General features: G+C 38.3%; 1 protein-coding gene across 4 annotated transcripts in view; it reads left to right on the top strand.

Moving 5' to 3' along the window:
• The window catches only part of ahdc1 (AT hook, DNA binding motif, containing 1), a 184,833-nt gene extending 174,130 nt beyond the window's left edge, over window positions 1–10,703 (top strand). For 3 of the 4 annotated variants that reach the window (XM_080211326.1, XM_080211323.1, XM_080211324.1), the window contains one exon: window positions 7,225–10,703. The gene's annotated coding sequence lies outside the window, so the exon portion shown is untranslated. The remainder of the gene's footprint in view (window positions 1–7,224) is intronic. The other variant, XR_013889370.1, reaches the window with a different exon arrangement.
• Window positions 10,704–19,808: the final 9,105 nt, after the last annotated feature.

Below are 19,808 nucleotides of genomic sequence, written 5' to 3'. Positions count from 1 at the left end.
GATCATCAAGAGCTTGGTGTTAAGGAATGTCTTATAGGAGGAAAGGGAGATAGTAAGGAAATGTGGTTTACGGAGTGAATTCCAAAGCTTAGGCCTTAGAAGTTTGATTTCAGCTAGAATGTTGTGTTCATTTCTGAGCACCAGAATATAGGGTAAATGTGAGGACCTTGGAGGATGCACTTGCTAGAATGGTACCAGGAATGAGGAACTTCTGTTATGTGGAGGGACTGGAGAAGCTGGGATTGTTTTATGAGCAGAGAAGATTGAAGAAACGTTTAATAGAGGTGTTCAAATTTTTTGGAAGGTTTTGATAGAGTAAATAAGGAGATACTCTTCTTTGGCAAGAGGGCAGGGCATGTTTCTATGCAGTGAATTATGATGTTCTGGATTGCACAGCCTGAAAGGGTGGTGGAAGCAGGTTTACTAATAACTTGGGAAAGGGATTTTGATAAATATTCAAAAAGAAAAACTTTTCCTGGACTATGGCAAAAGGGCAAGAGTATAAGGCTAATTGGATAGTTCTTTCAAAGAGCTTACACAGGCAAGATGACCCGAATGACTTTTTTTTTGTGCTGCATTAAATCATGAAAAGCAAAATGGGATGGGCAATAAATGCTAGACTTGCCAGCAGGACTCATCCCCTGAAGGAATTAAAAAAAGATGCTGTACATGCTCAACAATTACATCCAGTTCCCACTCTCAGGCACAGGCATGCCTGTACTACTTTTCACAGCAGCACCCCTCAACCTCCCCTAGTTAATGTATTGACTAGAATTGATTTTTAATACTCCCACTCTAAGCACCCCTCATTGTCAGTGTTCTCAACCTCTGTTACCACTATTCCAAATATCTGCCAAATGTGGCCATACTGCAAATTCTAATGCCCCCTCCCACAACACTTTGTAAACAACTTCACACCCATCCCCAACTACTCTTCCACTACTGCTGCACCACTCTTACAATAGTGCTAAAACTGCTTCGCTGCCTTCTTATGACATGCCAAAAATATTTTATTTTCAGAGTGATTGCCAGGGAATGTGGCATCCTTGAAATTAAGAAGCCTTTTAAGAGAGCTGAACAAGTTCCTGAGAGAAGACAATTTTTAGTCAAATAAGTTGTTGAACAATTGTGATTTTGATAATTTGTGAGCAACTTTGGAATCATACAATAGCTTTTATTTTGAATCCTGCCACAAGAAGCCTGCTTGTACTTGGGATGAAAAAATCTGTAATCTCACAATGTTCAGAAGAATTTAGTGCAACTTAAAATGAACGTTGCAAATTGCATCACACTACCAGAATGGCAGAGGATGTGCTGCTGGAAAAACCTTGCACGTTCCAAATATTTCTGAATTCAACTGCTCTTATGTTTAAAGGCAAAACTTGCACTCAACAAAAGGGTAACAAAGGGAACAAGATCCCAATTGCAACAGCAGCCACTAAAGACACCTATACGGTGGCAATACCATGGAGGGTGGCTGTAGAAGGTGAAGATTTACAAAAGGGTGGACGATCACTAGCTCCAAGGTACGCACTGTCTTCATCTTGTGTTCTCTTGTTGCATGAGTGTAGCCAAACACTATATACAAGTGTTCCATACTGCAGGTATCGAAAATGCCGGTTTTACTTGAGTACTAATAATGTGCCATCTGGTCTCTTTACAGAGCGTGGGGAATCTAATACTTCACGGTACAGCACCAAATATCATTACCCACACTTGGATCAAGCAACATCTTAGATAGTCAGTGTTTAGTCATGAAGGTGGGGCTACATAATGTGAAGCATAAGTTACTGGCATTGTAGGCTTTGTAGGGATGTCAGTCATTAAGAAGGCAGGGTAGGAATCCTGCATTATACTTCCTAGCTGGTTGCCTCAAGTTATTGACCAATGTTCAAAATGTCACAGTGGCACCCTGCTCATGCCCCTGTTAAAATTGCATCAGGATCACTTTGATTTAATTGGACCAAATTTGCTTCAAGTGAGCATCTCATCTGCTTGCAAAATCCTGCAGAACAGCATTGCAAATAGTCAGGATCTGTGTGGGTAAGTTACATCTCATTTTTAGCTGCCCATTTGCCCGGTTTCCACCAGGAAGATGGAATTAAAATCAGTCTGAAGTTCTGAAGAACCTGGGTTCTGAAGAAGAGTGATATTGGACTTGAAACTTTAAATCTGTTTCTCACTCCTCAGATGCTGCCAGACCTGCTGGGTTTTTCCAGTACTTCCTGTTTTATTTCAGATCGACAGCATCCATAGTATTTTGCTTTTATTAAAATCAACCCTACTGTATACAGAGTTGCCTGCCGTCTAATCAAACAACTCCTCCTCCTTCATTCTCCCAAAAGCATGCATATTATACACCCCCTCTCCATTTAATCTCTAATTCTTCTGCCCCTTCAAATCTACTTCACACTTGCACTTTTTTTTTAAATTTTAAGTTGGATTCCTCACCTCCCCCAGTTAAAGTTGTAACTCTTCTTCTGCCCCTTAAATTGGTGCTCTTGCCCCTGTACCTCCTCAGTTCAATCTCACACGCTCTCACCTTCAATTCATGTTTGCACTTGCTCCTCTCTGACCCTACCCCTTCAAAAAAAAATTTCCCAATTTATGCTGGAACTTTTCTTTATCCCCACCCTAAAATGAAACTTCCAGATTCTTCATTTGCCTCTTTACAGCCATTCATTTATGGCTATCCCTTCAACACTGCTCCCAGGTCCTGCTGTGTAGTGATTCTAGACACTGGATGTTGTAGATGTAAACTTATGAACTCGTGACAATATGCAGGAACCAGACTCATTTTCATTAGTGGTTTGGCTCCAATTGTGAGAGAGGCAGGTGGTGACATTGAGAAAGGATCCACAAATTTCTTTACTAATGGTTGTCATGTCTGAGGGACTTGAAGAGTCCACTGTTAAATATTCAGATGCATCAGTGATATATATAGAAAAACAGGAGCAGGGTGATAATTATAGCGATTCTGGGCTACCGGCTACAAAAATTGCTCCAGGCGTTGCCTCTGAGAGCAATGAATCCATATCAATATTTCTGGCATTCAAATAGACTAATCAGAGCTATTCCAAGATGCAAGGACTCGGTCTTCTGAATCACAGGCAACTCATCAATTGACTCAGCAACAAGCCACCACTATTACACCTTCAGCAACAGAATGTGTAAAAATGATGTCTAGAAATATATAAACCACAAGATGCAAACATCATAAAAAACACATGACAGATTAATCGCATGCACTTTTTCACTGAATAAAATTATATCTCTTTGACTCTTTGTACAGGAAATTATTTTTTTCAAACGTAGATCAAACTGAAATTATGTAGTTCTTCAGCAAAATTAAACGGGGAAATCAACTAATAGTTTCCTGTTTATTAATGTGCTCAACATAGAGGCTGCTGTGTGAACCACAAAGTTCTTAGAAATGATTTGCATTTCCTCTTGCATCTGTCTACTTCAGCTCATCAACTATTGGTCACTGCACAGGGTTCCTACACAGGGTTGTCCTCCTGGCTTTCCATGCCTGGGTGCTGCTCCACTTCAAAGTATATGACAAAGCTTCTCTCTATGTGCAACGTGGCCATACTATGATAGGTCTGCATGGCTTCACTGGAATAGATTGCAGTTTTTCCCATCCCTACAAGCAGTCCAGACACTGGAGTATTGATCCTTGCTGTGTCTGATCTCAGCTAGAGTAAAGGGATTGTGCAAAAGCCTTATTGCCCATGGTTGCATTGTATCATTTCTATTTCCAGGGAGCAACTCCTAAGATGATGTGACTGCTTCAGAATCGAAGCATCATGCATACTCCCCAGGAAGTGCATCTTGATGTGTATTACATTTTGGTAATAGTCACACATTTGCATATTGGAATAATATCCTTTACTATTATAAGGATGCTGCATAATTGTTTGGTGCATTAATGGCTTCATTTATACACACAGTGACACCCTCTACTTTGTGGTTGCAAATTCACCACTGTCTCTTGCTAAATTATCCCATAGTGGATGTATGGTGCAACAGGATTTCTATTCCCTTCTTGATTTAACAGTGGGTATAAATTTTAGGTGATTTTTGTTAAATTTTGCAACAGTGCAATTCTCGAAAATTGTGATAAAATTGAGGAAAAACCCATTGCGGTGTTACACTTACCCTGTTTCCATGCTTACTCAGGTTCTTTTTATTCGGCTTCACACAGAGGAAAATATTGCCCTTAATATCTTGTTCGTCATAGAAGTCAGTCTAAAACTTAAGCAGTTTCATTGCTTTGTGGTAACCAGAAAAGATAGCACCTGAATTTCTTCCACTTGTGTTTGTTACTGGGCAAATGACCGTTGAGTTTTTTTTTGTGACTACCGTGGAACTTTGAATTGATATATGGTTAGAGTTACAATGGAAATTCATTTTATGAATGATAACAAAATCTAAATTGTCCATCTTGCAGAGAATTAACATACGATTACAAAGTTGTAGTTATCTTGATGGTTTTTTTGATAAAGTACTTGCCATTTTAAAATCAAGATTCATTGGCTGTATTTGTAAAAATAAATCAACAAACAACTGAAGGCACCTTATTAAAAGTGATACATAAGAACATAACATAAGAAATAGGAACAGGAGTAGGCCATCTAGCCTTTCGAGCCTGCTCTGCCATTCAACAAGATCATGGCTGATCTGAAGTGGATCAGTTCCACTTTCCCGCTTTCTCCCCATAACCCTTAATTCCTTTGTCTATCAGAAATCTATCTACCCGGGACTTAAATATATTCAACGAGGTAGCCTCCACCACTTCAATGGGCAGAGAATTCCAGAGACTCAGCACCCTTTGAGTGAAGAAGTTCCTCCTCAACTCTGATCTAAACTGCACCCCCCCCCCCCTGTTATTTTGAGGCTGTGCCCTCTAGTTCTGCTATCCTTTCTAAGCGGGAAGAATCTCTCTAGCTCTACCCTATCTAGCCCCTTCATTTTCTTGAAAGTCTCTATAAGATCTCCCCTCAGCCTTCTAAACTCTAACGAGTACAGACCCAGTCTATTCAATCTCTCTTCATAGGCTAACATCCTCATGTCCGGTATCAGCCTGGTGAACCTTCTCTGTACTCCCTCCAAGGCCAATATATCCTTTCACAAATGCGGTGACCAAAACTGCACACAGTACTCCAGTTGCGGCCTCACCAGTGCCCTGTACAGTTGCAGCAAGACATCCCTGCTTTTATATTCTATCCCCCTCGCTATAAAGGCTAACATTCCATTCGCTGTACTCTTGTCCATAATATCATCATAACACAGCAAGATGTCTCACAAATAAAATGCCTGATTGTGGTTTGGTGAAGTATAATATGGTTATCAAAATACTTAACTGATCAAGGAAGACTGACCGTATAATTTTACTGTGGCAATGAAATACATTGTGTCTGTGTGGTATAAAACCATCTAATAGAAAATGTTGTATTCCAGAAGTATCATCTTCATGGATGGAAAGCTGAAACTGCTTCATAACTCAGCATTAAAGAGGAGCAGTTTTTTCGATTACTACCAATTTTTATTCGTGCAATGAGTTCCGAGTTTTTCCTAGATGATTAGGAAGGGGCACTTCATGTACACAAGAGAATAAATCAACTTGTGTATTGATAAAGACCCAAGATTAAGTTACAGATCTTTCTCATAGCCTTTAATAAGACTTCATAGAATCCTGCATGCAGAAGAGCCTATTTGGCCCATTGAATCTGCACTGATTCCCAGTTAGAGTTTCTCACCCAGGCCCTCTCCCCCACCCTATCCCCATAACCCCACTCATTTATCATAGCTAATCCATCTAACCTACAGATCTTGGAACACTAAGGGGCAATTTAGCGTGGCCAATCCATCAAACCTGCACGTCTTTGGACATTGGTCACTGGAAGTGCAGAAAAGTGAATTCAGGCAAATAGAATTAGAACAAGTTATTAGGTGCATTGTAACAACATTGATGAGGCTAAATTACGAAATCATGTTGCTGTACTAAAAAAGGTGATATTTCCATATCTATCATTCACTTGTAACATCCCTGCAAGGAAATTTGTATTCTGACAGCTATTTCCTCTTGCTTCCACGAATTTTCAATTAAGCTGGCATGCTTATTTCAGAACCAATGCAAAATAATTTTTTCAGTAAATTATAACAAGATATACCCCCATATTCAGCTACTTGAACAAACTTTCTTCCACTCTGTGGAGCCAAAAACAACTTTAACCAAGTTTCTAAAGTGCCCAAATCAATAACATAGCAATTTTGGTTTAAATCGTGATAAAGTACAGCTTTGTTGTTGACAGTTAAAATTGGACATCGGAGAAGCTATTTAACATGACGTTGGCAGTGATGTTGGGCTCCACAGAGCTGGGGGTATATTTTTGGAATCAAGGAAATGTTATTGGAAAATTGCTGGCTAGAAGCGATTGTAAGTTAATGTGCCGATAGTCATAGTGAGAGAAGAGACAGAAATTAACTCAATATGAATAAATATAAGTAATGCACGTGTTGTGACTTGACCCCCAAAGCAGTTCCAGACTATTTGGACCGAACAGTTCACATTTATACAGATTTCCTCTGAAGTATGGGAGTTGTTAAACTTTTCAGTTTAATTCTGTCATTTATGTTAAATATTAATGTTAAAATAAGTGTTAGCTGTAGCTCAGTTAGTAGCATTCTCATCTCTGGTACGGAAGATTCCAGATTCAAGTCCCAGTCCAGGGCTTAAGTATAAAAACCAAGCTAGCACTCCAGTGCATTACTGAGAAAGTGCTGCAGTGCTGGACGTGCTGTCCCTCAGATGAACAATTAAACTAAGGCCCATTCTGCCCCCACAGGTGGACATAAAGGATCTCGTGATATTATTTCAGTGAAGCACAGGGGAGTTATCCCTGGTCTTCTGGCCAATATTTATCCCTCAATTAACATTACAAAAACAGATTATCTGGTAATTAGTACCTTGCTGTTTGTGGAGCTTGCTGTGCACAAATTGCTGCATTTCACTGTGCTTCATTGACTACAGAGTACTTGGAGACATCCATTGGTAATGAAAGAAATATTAATGCAAGTCTAGTTGTCTTTTTTATATTTATCCTATTATTATTAGACTGTAATAATTATTAGATGTATGCAATTTTTGAAAACTGTAAATGTTACTTTTATCCTGTGATGGGACACCGTGCTATACAGTAAAATCATTAATTTTTTCAGGATGATTGGATCAAGGGTTTTGTGGAGCAATTAGGAACGCACATAGTCTGCATGAATTCATTGGAGAGTTTTGTTGTGAACTGACTTATTCAGGAAAACTGCATTTCGGCTTTAAAGAGTACTAAGATGGACTCCTGCAGAGACAATCACAAAGAATTGTGGGAAGGTAAGCAGAAGGACGCAGACAGAGGAATTGCACTTTGAGAACTGCAGTGAAGAAGCTGTTGCTATATTCACATTTGAAAAAATATGAAAAACTGGCTGCAAAATGCTGACTCTTCTCTCATACACAATCCATCTTTTAGACAGCTACAAAAATGAGATTCTTGGATGCACTTATTCAGCTGGTACGTATAATGTTTGTACAGTGTAAATATAACTTCTGATTTTGTGATCTTTCATTTTAACGCTTTCGAAACAGTATGGTTCCTCTTTCAAAATTTAAAAGTGCACTGTATAAAGCTTTCTAATATGTATTCCATTTAAGATACTGTAAAATTGTCACCAATGTTTTTTTGCTACAATGCCATTCCTCATTGTCTCCAGAGCGTATTTTTTACCACGAAGTATCAGTGAGCTTGCTGTCTCTAAGTTAGAAGTTCTAAATGCCACTTAAAAGGTTTGTGCTTAACCTGGGTACTTGATGAGAAAAAGAAATGCACAGTACATTTTTGATGACAGCAATGGCAAAATTAGGGATAATTAGGGAAAAGAATCACACTAATTCTTCACTCATTTTTCCTTCAGAGTACAAGACCCGCACAAGAAACATGGTACTGATATGCCATACAGTGTGTATTTTGGCAGCTCTATAATTGCTTGGAGTCAGCAAAGATCGCTGAAATTGCAATGCTGTCAACAGCTCTTGATCCATTTTTTGTCACCTCATTATGCAGTGACAATACATGTTGTGTTATTATAAATACATATGTTTTTTTAAGACTAAAATGTACAGTTTTTATAAACAGTATTTAACCAAGGATGGAGTAGATGTGTCATCAGGGCACCAGCAGTTCATGTTACTGTACAAATGTATCTGTAAATTCTTTATATCGATATAGCTAGTGCTTCAAATATGCACTGAAATGTTTGCCTGGGGAATGACAGAAAAAGGTATAACGTATTTAATGTATATATTGTTTTATTTAAGATGTGTTTTTATTGTATTCTGTACCTACCTGTAGTGATTGTTGTGAGGTTGCAAGGTTGGTTTTTAGCACATTTTTTTGCCATCATGCAGTGTGCACCCAAAGATATATCTTTGTAAAACAATTTCGTATTGACTTTTTATTTGTAAGATGCAGTATTATGATGAATTTCGGAGTACAGATGATAATAAGCTCAGGGTGTCATTTCTGTTGACTTGCCTGATTTGATCTGTTTATTGAGTGGTTTGTGTGGAAAAATATGAACATTTTTAACCATTTTTTAAACAAATCGTCTTCACATTATGTGTTCTTGAAGTTGTACTCAGTGACTGCCTGATTGTGTTTAGTTCAGTCCGCATAAAATACAGACCAGCATTACCATAGATGAGCTTTTCTCCTTGCTTCACCCCTTGTTCCCTTGTCTTTTCAAGATTCACATTTTTGCTTACACGCATAATAAAAACATCTGTGCGCATCCTCTACTGATAGTATCCAAGACAAGAATCACATCCTTCTCCAGTAATTAGAACATAACTTTTGTTTACTTACGTTAGAATCATCAAGTGTGGAATGTCAGCTGTGGGCAGTTGCTGTTGTCACTGACCTTATGCAATGGTCTTTATCACTTGAACCATTACCGCTCTCGTGGTCTACTTAAGAGGAAGTATGATCATTACGCATGTATCCATTGGGGATGCTGACATCCATATGCCATTGATTCCATCTGCAATTTGAAAAAAAAGGCCTAAATTCTCGAGAGACCCACAAAAACATTTGTGAGAGTCAGATTATTCCCTTCAGGGCTTTCCATGGTTGACAGGTAGATATTGTGCAGTTGATTTGGTCAGTTCTGCTTCACAGGACTCTTAATTTTGGAGGTTGGTGAATCCTTTGTCAGATCCTGAGCTGCAAATCCAGAGTCCTGAGCCCTGAGCTGGCAGAGACTGAGCTGCTGGAACATTTTGTAGGTTGTTCTTTCCTCAGTTTTGTTGATTTATAAATTCCAGTATCCCTGTGCCATTCTGGCTGACTAAAAGAAACAAATTCTAACTGATTGTAAGGGTGGTAACTTTTCCACGTCTTGATATTTGGGACTAGTATAGTGCATTGCGCTGGTGTTGACCACGGCAGTGAATCATTGGTGTGTAGAAAGTTGCATCTTAGCCATTCTTCAGCCTTGGACTCTTTATCTTTTGCTAATGACTTGATGTTTCTCAACAAAACGAGATGACAGGCAAGATGTTGTTTTCCTCAGTTTTGACAGAGTTGCACCTCTGATATGCCCATTGACCTAGCTAGCTTTAAAGTGGGACGTCAGCAAATAAAAAAATGGTAGAAATGAGTAATTTTCCACCTGAGTCCATTGGACAATAATATTTAAAAGGTACAAAATGTATCCTTAATACAATAACTGGTTAAAGACTTCAGCCTTGTCTTAATGTTAGCAATCCTTCCTCCAATTCAGAAGATTGTGGGTTCAAGCTCAATCCAGAGATTTAAACATTTCATTATCCATTTCTGTTTATGGAACTTCAGCAAATTGGCTGCCATACATGCTATTTATCCTGAAATTATGAATGGTATTATGCAAAGCCAGTTCTTTCCAGTCAAAATAATGAAACCCATTCTAAAGGATCGATAGGACAAGTCATTGTGAAGGAGAAATTAAACAATTTTGGAATGTTTTTAAATAATGATTTTCCCAAGCAAACCTCTTCAATTTCTTTTGAAGAGGTAATAAATAAATGGAATAATAAGAATCAAAAGTGATATAATTTTGTTTGACTCGGAAAGATTTGAAAGATTTTTAATTCTATTGCAATGAAGAAAATTTGAATCAATACTACCAATTTTCATTTCTGTAGCACCTTTCATGGGAAAAACTTCCCAGAAAGTTGTAATCTAGGTACTAATGATAGACGTTTTGTCATACTTGGGGGGAGTGTTGAATGAGATCCAAAAGGAATCAATGTTTGGACTTCTGTTTCTTTTGTACATATATAATTTCAATGTCAAAATCAGTTGTGACCTTGCCAGATTGCCAAGAACATTGGATATGAAAATTGCACTATAACTTAGAACAGAATTGCATTTGGGCAAACAATGAAATTTTATACTAGTATATGTATTACATATTGGGTGTGAAACATACGTCATAAATATTTGGAAGTGCAATGTATTTTCCTCAGCTTTCTTTTCTAGTATTAATGAACCAAATTCTCATTACCTCCTTTTAATTTGGCGCAAGTTTTAATTCCTAAATTTAGTAATACTGCTTGGAAAAAGAAAGGCATCCTGCCAAACTTTTTCATCTTGCATCCATTGGGACAAAATTGCAAGAATACTAAATTTCAAAGGGAACAACAAATATATGCAGCATAAGAAAAGGGTGCTAATTGGTTGGCAAATGGACTCTGGTCCAGGTGTTGCAATGGGGAATGCACCCACGAACTGTGATTCCCCCAAATGTTTGCATAAATTCGTTCAATTCTCTATGGCAATGCCAACCAATCAGAGTCCACTTGCCAACCATTTGGCACATTTCTCTTGTGCAGCATGAATTGATGCTCCCTTTGAAATTTAGAATTCTTGTGATTCTGTCCTGATGAGCACAAGATGAAAAACATGCCTCTTTTTTCATCATTTCCTAAACTGTATACGTTTCGTAATCATGATGCTTTTATCATTTTTTTCCCGATTACCATGGGTAACCTGAAAAAATTGCTTTACCACATGGTGCTTGCATCTAAGAACATTGTGGGGTGCAGGAGACAGAGTTAGGAAAGCTCTGATCTGGAATTACTTTAAATTGAAATATTTTGAATCTTTCTCTCCTATTAAACCTCCAGTCTTTTGTCAAGTATTACTCAGAGGTCTGTCCTCTAATTATGTTGAGTGCTTTATATGAAATATTACTTCCAGCAAAGGTAAATATTATAATAAAGATTCAAGTTATTGCTAATCCATATGCAGGTCTGTCTGAAAAGATTTGCCTTTTAATGAAGAAAAAGAACTAAAAGTACGGAATTGATCTAATTCTGTATTAGGTGCAAAAAAATCTTTCAGTAAAAGTTTTATAAATATTTATGTAGTGCCTTTAAAGTAAAACATCCCAAGGCCCTTCTTTAATTTCAAAATTGTGGAAAATAATTTTGATCATCAATTTATCCACAATATTAGTTCATTAAAATTTAAAAAGAACATTTCAAGTATTTAGAGATCACTGTAAAATTTCAGACGTGATCTATTATTTTTAGGTCTTTTGTTTGAGAGATAAGAAATTTGTGTCATGATCATAAATTGTTTAATTGAGCAACTGTTTCTTTCTTGATATTGATGCAAAGGAATAACTCTCTCAACTGTTTTACAACTAAAAGCCATAAATTAAATGCTTAAATTTTATAAATTAAATACTCAGATTTTGTTTCCCTTGAAGGAAAATGGCATACAGCTGAATTTCTGATAATAGTGTGTCTCTGTTAAAAATATAAATGATTCCCCTCCTCCCTCCCCCACCTAGTTTTATTTGGTTAAGAATGAGCTCTCAACAGGAGTACAGTGTAAATGCTTTGAAATGCAGCTCTTCAAATTTGATGGTGATCGTAGTAATTTAACAAAGCCTCTTTTTACTTGAAATAGTTGTTACACTATAGACTTTACTCAACACTTCTGCTCAAGTAGACTGACAGTTTCCATAAGTTATCGCTTATAAACTGAAGATTGTAGAGCTGAGTTTAACTTGCACCCTAACCTCAGTAGAAACATTGTGAAAGGACGGGTAAAGATGGTGGAGCAAAGCTTTGTGTCACATTCCTAATGTGTCCCCTCTCCCTCTCCATTTTTACTGGGATCAGCCATGGAAAGCCAACACAGTGCCAGATTCAAAGGACTGGATCAATCTCAATTACATCACCTGAACATGCATGACATTTTAATCATGGTAAACCAGACTAAGCATCATACTGTCTGCCTGCCATTAAAAACAGGTGGCAAAAAGGACCCTGGTAAAAGGAAACTTTGTTTTTTTTTAATTAATATTTACGGTTTCTTATGGATGGTCTGATATGGCTGCTTTTTGGGGCTTCCTTGCCATGGGCTTCCCCACCCCTTTTCATTCGGTCGTGGATTCTTGGACTTCATTAATATTGTTACATGTCCAGCTGGATCTGTTTGGATGGGTCCTAGCAGATATAGTGGCCTCACCTTCACATGCACCCCAGCCACCAACTTTGGCTCCTGGCTCCAGGTGGGAACCCTAATAGAGCATGTAAATCTGGGCCCATGTTTAAAATAGCCCAGGCGTCATGCTGCAACGATCTAGCCCCTTTCAAACTCAATCCCCATTCAAGTTAAAATTGGCCTGTTTTTATTCATTACTGACTAGAAAAGAACTGAACAGAAACGATGTGCGAAATACAGGGAAAAAGCAGGGGAATGGCACTAAGTCATGATGCTCGTTTGGAGAGCCGGTGCAGACACAATGGGCCAAATAGTCTTTTGTGCTGTAAAAATTCTGTGATTCTGTGAATTAGTTAGTACAATCCAAATGCAGTGGCTGGGATTTTAATGCCTCGCTCATCCCGAAACCAAAAAATCCTGCCTGAGGTCAACGGACCTTTCCATGGTCTTGCCCCTTGCCCACTCTGATTCTTGTGGTGGGCGGGGTGGCAAAATTACAGCCTGTAACTTACTACAGAATACACAAGATGCCCACAGTATCTCCTATCATATTAGATGAGAAAAGTGCCCACATCACTAGACTAATTTATATTGAATAAGCCACTTTCTGCAGGTAAAATGATATATAAAAGTAAAGGTACAGTGCAGCACTGCAACATTTATATTACGTACTAGCTACCATCTGTAGCTCTCTCAGATCCTTTGTACAAATTACTTATAAAGATAGTCTTCACTGCAGCATGTGAAAATACATTAAGTCCCCAATGTAAGTCATTCACAGTTGCTCTGTTTTAGCATTGTGGATGTAATGCTACTGGTATGTGCACTTAGTGCTGAGACTTCTGCTTTAGCTTCATTTTATGCTGGGACCAATGTAGCAACCTGTGACCCAATTGCCGCCATTTTGGATTCTGCTCCCAAACTCTCTGCTGTTCCCGGACTCTCTATCACTCCCCAGCCTTTCCTGTCACTGTTTCCTTCCCCAACCCTCTGGCTTGCAACTCATCTCGCTGTTGCCAACCCTCTCCTGAGCCCCCGTTCATAGTGAGGGTTCAGGAGGGGGAAGCAGTGAGTGAGAAAGGCCATTGAGCAGGAGCTAGTCAGGAAGTGGGATGGTTGGCCAGTGGAAGAAATGGTGAGCAGGAGGTAAATAGAAAGAACTAGTAAATCTCTTCAATATTTTTAAGTTTATTTGATTTGATAATCTTTTTCATGTGTTGATATGGAAATTTAGGGATGTGCAGTATTTCAACTTTTAGGGGATCATTTTTAATGCTTTTCTTTTGAGAAAAGTCTTACAGAACCTAACTATATCTTTTACATTAGTCATAAAATGAAAATCTGATTCACTTAAAGTTGTTTCATTTAAAGTTGCACTTTCAGGAATTGCAACGATAACATTAAGCAAGGAATTGCTGCTCTGATCCAAAACTCAATCTGCTCCAGCAGTGAAATAGAAATCTGAACAGGACAAAATAAGATGGTCACTGAGTTACTATGATGTTTTGGCTTTAAAGTTCTTGAAGCTGTTAGCACCCATCTACTTGATTACATACTCTGTGGATACTGTTGCAGAGTTTTCCATCTCAGCCAGATATAACCATATCATTTCACCGAGGAAGAATCAATATGGAATGTTCACACAACTTCTTAAGTGGAGTAAAGGTATGTTAATAATGCACACATACTGAGACAGCCTCTGTATAAACATACTGACTAACCAGGAAAAATGGCATATGATTTTCCTACTTGCACTAGCTAAATTCCAGATGAGATAAAATAATTACCCTTTCATGGTGATGCAAATCATGTCTCAGATTGCAAAACTGCATTTCAGAGGAATCAGTTGTTACTGACAGTATAAGTTTCAATGGAAATAAATATGGGGAAGTTTTGGAAAACGGTTTACATTGTTAATATTTAAAACAAACCCAGCAATTCTAAAACAATCCAGAACTTGGAGTGTTAGGGGTTAATCTTTTACAAAGCAAAATTATTGAAACAAGTCTCATATAACAATGTTCTTGGTGCTAAGATAAAATTTTATACAGAAACTCAGTATCTCTCAAACAGTGTCATTGTTCTTATACTGAGCAAGTAAATGTTATGTGGGGTTTGGAATTGTAAATATTTATTTATTCATGTGGTCAGAACACCGGTTTTACTTTGATACGCCGAATAGAATGATGTATTTTGGTCAGACAGAAATGCTATTAAAGCACCAAGGAAAGAGACACAGGAGGTCAATGATAAACAGTTAACCACTGTGTTTATTTAGCCTGTTAGCTGTTTGAGAAAGGGGGAGTTCTAGATAATAGAGTTGGTTAAGAATTATAATAACAAGGGTTGACCAGCAATGGGAGGAATGGGTTAAGTATCCACTGAAAAAGTGATTCTTTGCTATAACTCCTCATGCTTTGACAATCAAGTAAAAACTCAAAGGGGCAATAAGTTGTTCTTGGTCAAAACCATTCAATTTAGCCTTCATCTAAATGTACCTTATGTCTATTATTTTCACCATTGTTAATAAAGAAACGTATTCGTTGAATGTTTTGTCTTCTGTATATTGCTAGACCATGAAAATGACTAATCCCATCTAACCTGCTATAGCAAGATAAAAATCAACAGGCTTTACAGTTACATAACTGTTGATGTCCTCTTGCATATCACCATTTTTTATACAGGAAGAGTGGTAAATCTTTAAACAGACTGGCACACATGCTTTGATTATTAACTGTACCTAATTTGTGGTCTTCTATCAGCAACTTTGCATCCTAAGGACAGGAATGAAATGTTCTAGCCACAATATAATTTAATTCCTCTCAATGCAGAATTTTTTAAAAAGTCTGCAATATATGCACACATAATAAACGACTTATTCCATGACTTTAATGAAAGTGCTGAAGACAGACCAGCCTTTCCTATTTAAAGCTATAGATTTGAACCTGTTCCACAGCTGTTGGGTCAATGTGACTTTTGACATCTGCAGAGTGCTGAGTGAATTTGGGCCATTCCTGTTTTTAGGAGGTGCATTTTGTGCATTCCTTAGTCATAGAATCTCAACAGCGTAGAAAGAGGTCATTCGGCCCATCCAGTCTGCGCCGACTCTCTGACAGGGTATCTTAAGAACATAAGAAATAGGAGCAGGAGTAGGCCATCTAGCCCTTCGAGCCTGCCCCACCATTCAATAATATCATGGCTGATCTGAAGTGGATCAGTTCCACTTTCCCGCTTTCTCCCCATAACCCTTAATTCCCTTGTCTATCAAAAACCTATCTACCCGTGACTTAAATATATTTAGCGAGGTAGCCTCCACCACTTCAACGGGCAGAGAATTCCAGAGATTCACCACCCTTTGAGTGAAGTAGTTCCTCCTCAACTCTGATCTAAACTGCAGCCCCCCCCCCCTTATCTTGAGGCGGTGCCCTCTAGTCCTGCTATCCTTTCTAAGCAGGAAGAATGTCTCTACCTCTACCCTATCCATCCCCTTCATTATCTTAAACGTCACTATAAGATCCCCCCTCATCCTTCCAAACTCCAACGTGTACAGACCCAGTCTATATGCACAGGCCCTCTCCTCCATAGCTTCACATTCTTGGTTAAGCACACTGGCCTTGCTAAATTCTCCCTCAGTGGACCCAAACAGGTGCCGGAGTGTGGCAACTAGCGGATTTTCACAGTAACCTCATTGCGGTGTTAATGTAAGCCTACTTGTGATACTACTAATTAAGCTTTAAAAAAACTTTAAAGGCTTTATGGCTAATCCACCTAACGTACACATCTTGGGATATTAAGGGACAATTTAGCACAGCCAATCCATCTAACCTACACATCTGGCAACACTAAGGTGCACTTTATCATGGCCAATCCACCTAACCTGCACATCTTTAGAGTGTGTGAGGAAACCGGAACCGCGGAAGAAATTCACGCAGCCGTGGGGAGAACGTGCAGGCTCCATACAGACAGTCAGCCAAGGCCGGAATCGAACCCTGGTCCCTTGCAGTGAGGCAGTAGTGCCTACCAGTGTGCTGTCCTTCCATTTTTTAACATTCTGTTGACTGCTAACAACCCCCTTAGATGATTTGGTTTCCTCAGCATGTTTGCCAGGATTACCTTCAACAAAATGGAGACTTTTCCCCTCTTCAGATTCAGCCTAATATTAGCTTGCTTGCTTCTGTCAGTGTGCATAAGGGGTTTAAAAATGAGCTTCAGTCTCAGAAACTTTTGTGTCAGCTTAATGTTATACATTTGTAATGCCCGTTTGTTAGTTGATTTAAGAGCTGTGTGCACAGGAGGAGACAAGCTTTCAGTTCAAATACAAACATGTGATCTGTTGAAATTTCCTTTTGAATGGCAGCTCCTTTTAGGACTGGTATTTAGTATCAGTAGGTCCCTTTCAGTATCTTGAAATTATTTATTATCCTGTCTTTTTTAGGTCAGTTTGTCTATACGGAAACTATGGAGAGACATAGTTAGGCCTCATAACTTCCATTTTTATAAGAAAAAAAATGCCGTGTAAAAGAATTACTTTTAGTTTAATATGCTAGTTATAAACTATTACTTTCCATTGCAAGCTGGAAAAAAGTACTGTAAACTCCTGCATGTTTTCTTACTGCTACCATTTACTTGTTCTTCCATTGTTTAATAAACTTGCTTGCTGTTGAAGCCTCAGACAACATCTAGTGTAATGTCATATTGCAAACTGAGAAAGAAGAAATTCACGAACACACCGGATGAGACCCATTGGCTAAAATAATCTCAAACAGGATGTTTATTCATTACCCAGGCAAATTATTGATTTTATGTAGCAGTTAGCGAAAATGGAACCCTTTCTGGAAACTAGTCCTCACCTGTAAGTATAGACTGAAACAATAGAAGCCAAAATTTTCTGTCATTTGAGAGGAAAAAGCAGCTGAACTGTGTAACTGCACGGCACTGAATTGTTTATGGACAATGTAAACAGCAGACGAGCTACTATATGAGATGTCTTCTGAAAAAACAAGTTCAAGCTGAAGTGGTGCTGAAATATTTGACTCTCAGCCAGAAGATTATCAATTTGCCCCAGGGATCCTGATGCTCATTCACAGAGTTTAATTAGTTCTTGGTTAGGTGCCATAATTGAAATTCATACCTAAATAAAGTTTTTATATATCTCTTGTTGGGAAGGAGAAGAACATTCAGATCTTCCACCATTCCTAGCGGGAACTATTTTTTAAACTGGCTGATCATTTTGCGGTTAGCACGTTGTTGCAGTCTACACTGTCCTGGGTGAAGATACATCCTGGGAAATGCGCAGCAATTGGAGGATGATGGAAGGGATAAATGGATAATAACAAAATGGCTAATTTGTTTTCTCTAAAATAAAAGTAAGAATATGAAAGAAAACCCTTAAATTGAGATTTTTTTCTGATGAATATTTGCATCTGGAAATGATAATTATTGATCTTGATTTAAATGTGCACTGGTGACATCTATTGATAGGTAAAGGCACTACATCTTAAAACAATGGGTCAATCTGCCAATTTATAAGACCGTTTTCAAATCTTATCTCCAGGTTTTGGACATTTGATCCATTAGTTCGCAAGAGTACTGTGATAAAGTTACATACATAATTAACTATTAACTTAATGTTTTAATCCTCCATGTAATGATATTAAGGATTTTTATTTTTCTATCTGTGATTTAATTTTGTTGCACAATATATCAGCCTCCCCTTTCTGAATGAACAGTTATTTTGATAATGCCCAGGACCGCTTCTTAGTCTTTTTGTTCTCTGCAGTAGTCTTGTGAATTGGAAAACTGAAAGGAAATATTGTTTTGTTAAGAAGTGAACAGTGGTCTTTGCCTTCCTGCACAATATGCCATTTTCTCTTATTCAGCCACTTTGATTAATTTTCTCTTTTCAGTGAATGAAATCACAAGATAGATACAGGCTCAGAATTTCTGTTCATCCATTTTAATTCTTCCACCAGGAAAAGCCTTCTCAGTTTCTCCAATACAAATTTCAACTGTGATTTTAAAATAATTCCAATGTTGCTGCCTCCCACAGCTGGCACTGAAGTTCATTCCACTTGTTGGTCACTGTGAAAGAAACTTTTGTCAGTATTGGGGAAACATTGACAGGAAATTTAAAACTGAAAGAAAGCACATTTAGGTTGGGTAGGGAGTTGACATCTCAAACGTCTCTCCTGCAACCCGACCCTGGCCGAGACCCGCCCATCATTTTTTAGCTTTAATTGAACCAACAATTCGACAGGAGCCCAACCTAATCCAAGGAGGCAGTTTGGGACTTTAAATATGATAATGAGGCTGAGTCCCAAGGAATTTACCAGCTGTCAGTCGGGTTTCCTAAGCGTCAGGGAACCTGCAGTTTCAACATCCTGTTGCTTATTCACAGAGTTTAATTAGTTCTTGGTTAGATGCCACAAATCAAATTCATACATAAATCAAATTTTTATATATCTCTTGTTGGGAGGGAGAAGAAAATTCAGATCCTCCACCATTCCTAATGGGAGCTATTTCTCAAACTGGCTGATCATTTTGCAGCTAAGACGTTACAGTCTGCTTTCCATCCTGGATGAAGATACATGCCAGGAAATAGGCTGCAGTTGGAGAATGATGGAAGGGTAAATAGAGAAAGTATAAAGTATACAAAATTAAATGGCTTATTTTCTTCAAAATGAGATAAAACAATGAGTATGAAATAAAGCTCTAAGCTTTGGATATTTTCTAATTAGCACTCACATCTAGAAATAGTGATGTCTGTTGATAGTTAAAGCCTTCAGGATGTGAGTAACTTTACCTCCTGGATCCAAGTGTCCATCTGAAGAGCCGCCTCAATCAGGCATCTGCGACCAACCTTCTCCTCAGGCCACTGTCAAAGTTCCACAGTGGGTAAGGAAGTCCCAAACTGAGGATTCCCCACAATCGTTTGACTGATGATTCCCCCATTTGTTCAAGATAAAATTAATTGATGCTTGCCAAACTATGGTGAATCTCTGGAATTCTCTGCCCGTTGAAGTAGTGGAGGCTACCTTGCTAAATATTTTTAAGACGCGGGTTGATGGGTTTTTGATAAGAGAGGGAATTAAGGGTTATGGGGAGAGGGCGGGAATGTGGAACTGAGCCATGACAGATCAGCCATGATCTTACTGAATGGCGGGGCAGGCTCGAAGGGCTAGATGGCCTACTCCTGCTCCTATTTCTTATGTTCTTATGTTCTATACATAATAAATTAAAATCAATATGGATTTGTTA

The sequence above is a fragment of the Carcharhinus amblyrhynchos genome, chromosome 24, assembly GCF_965287045.1.
Source record: "Carcharhinus amblyrhynchos chromosome 24, sCarAmb.v2.hapA, whole genome shotgun sequence".
NCBI classification, from domain to species: Eukaryota; Metazoa; Chordata; class Chondrichthyes; order Carcharhiniformes; family Carcharhinidae; genus Carcharhinus; species Carcharhinus amblyrhynchos.
Note: the sequence above shows the minus strand (reverse complement) of the source record. Positions and strands in the feature narration are given on the sequence as shown.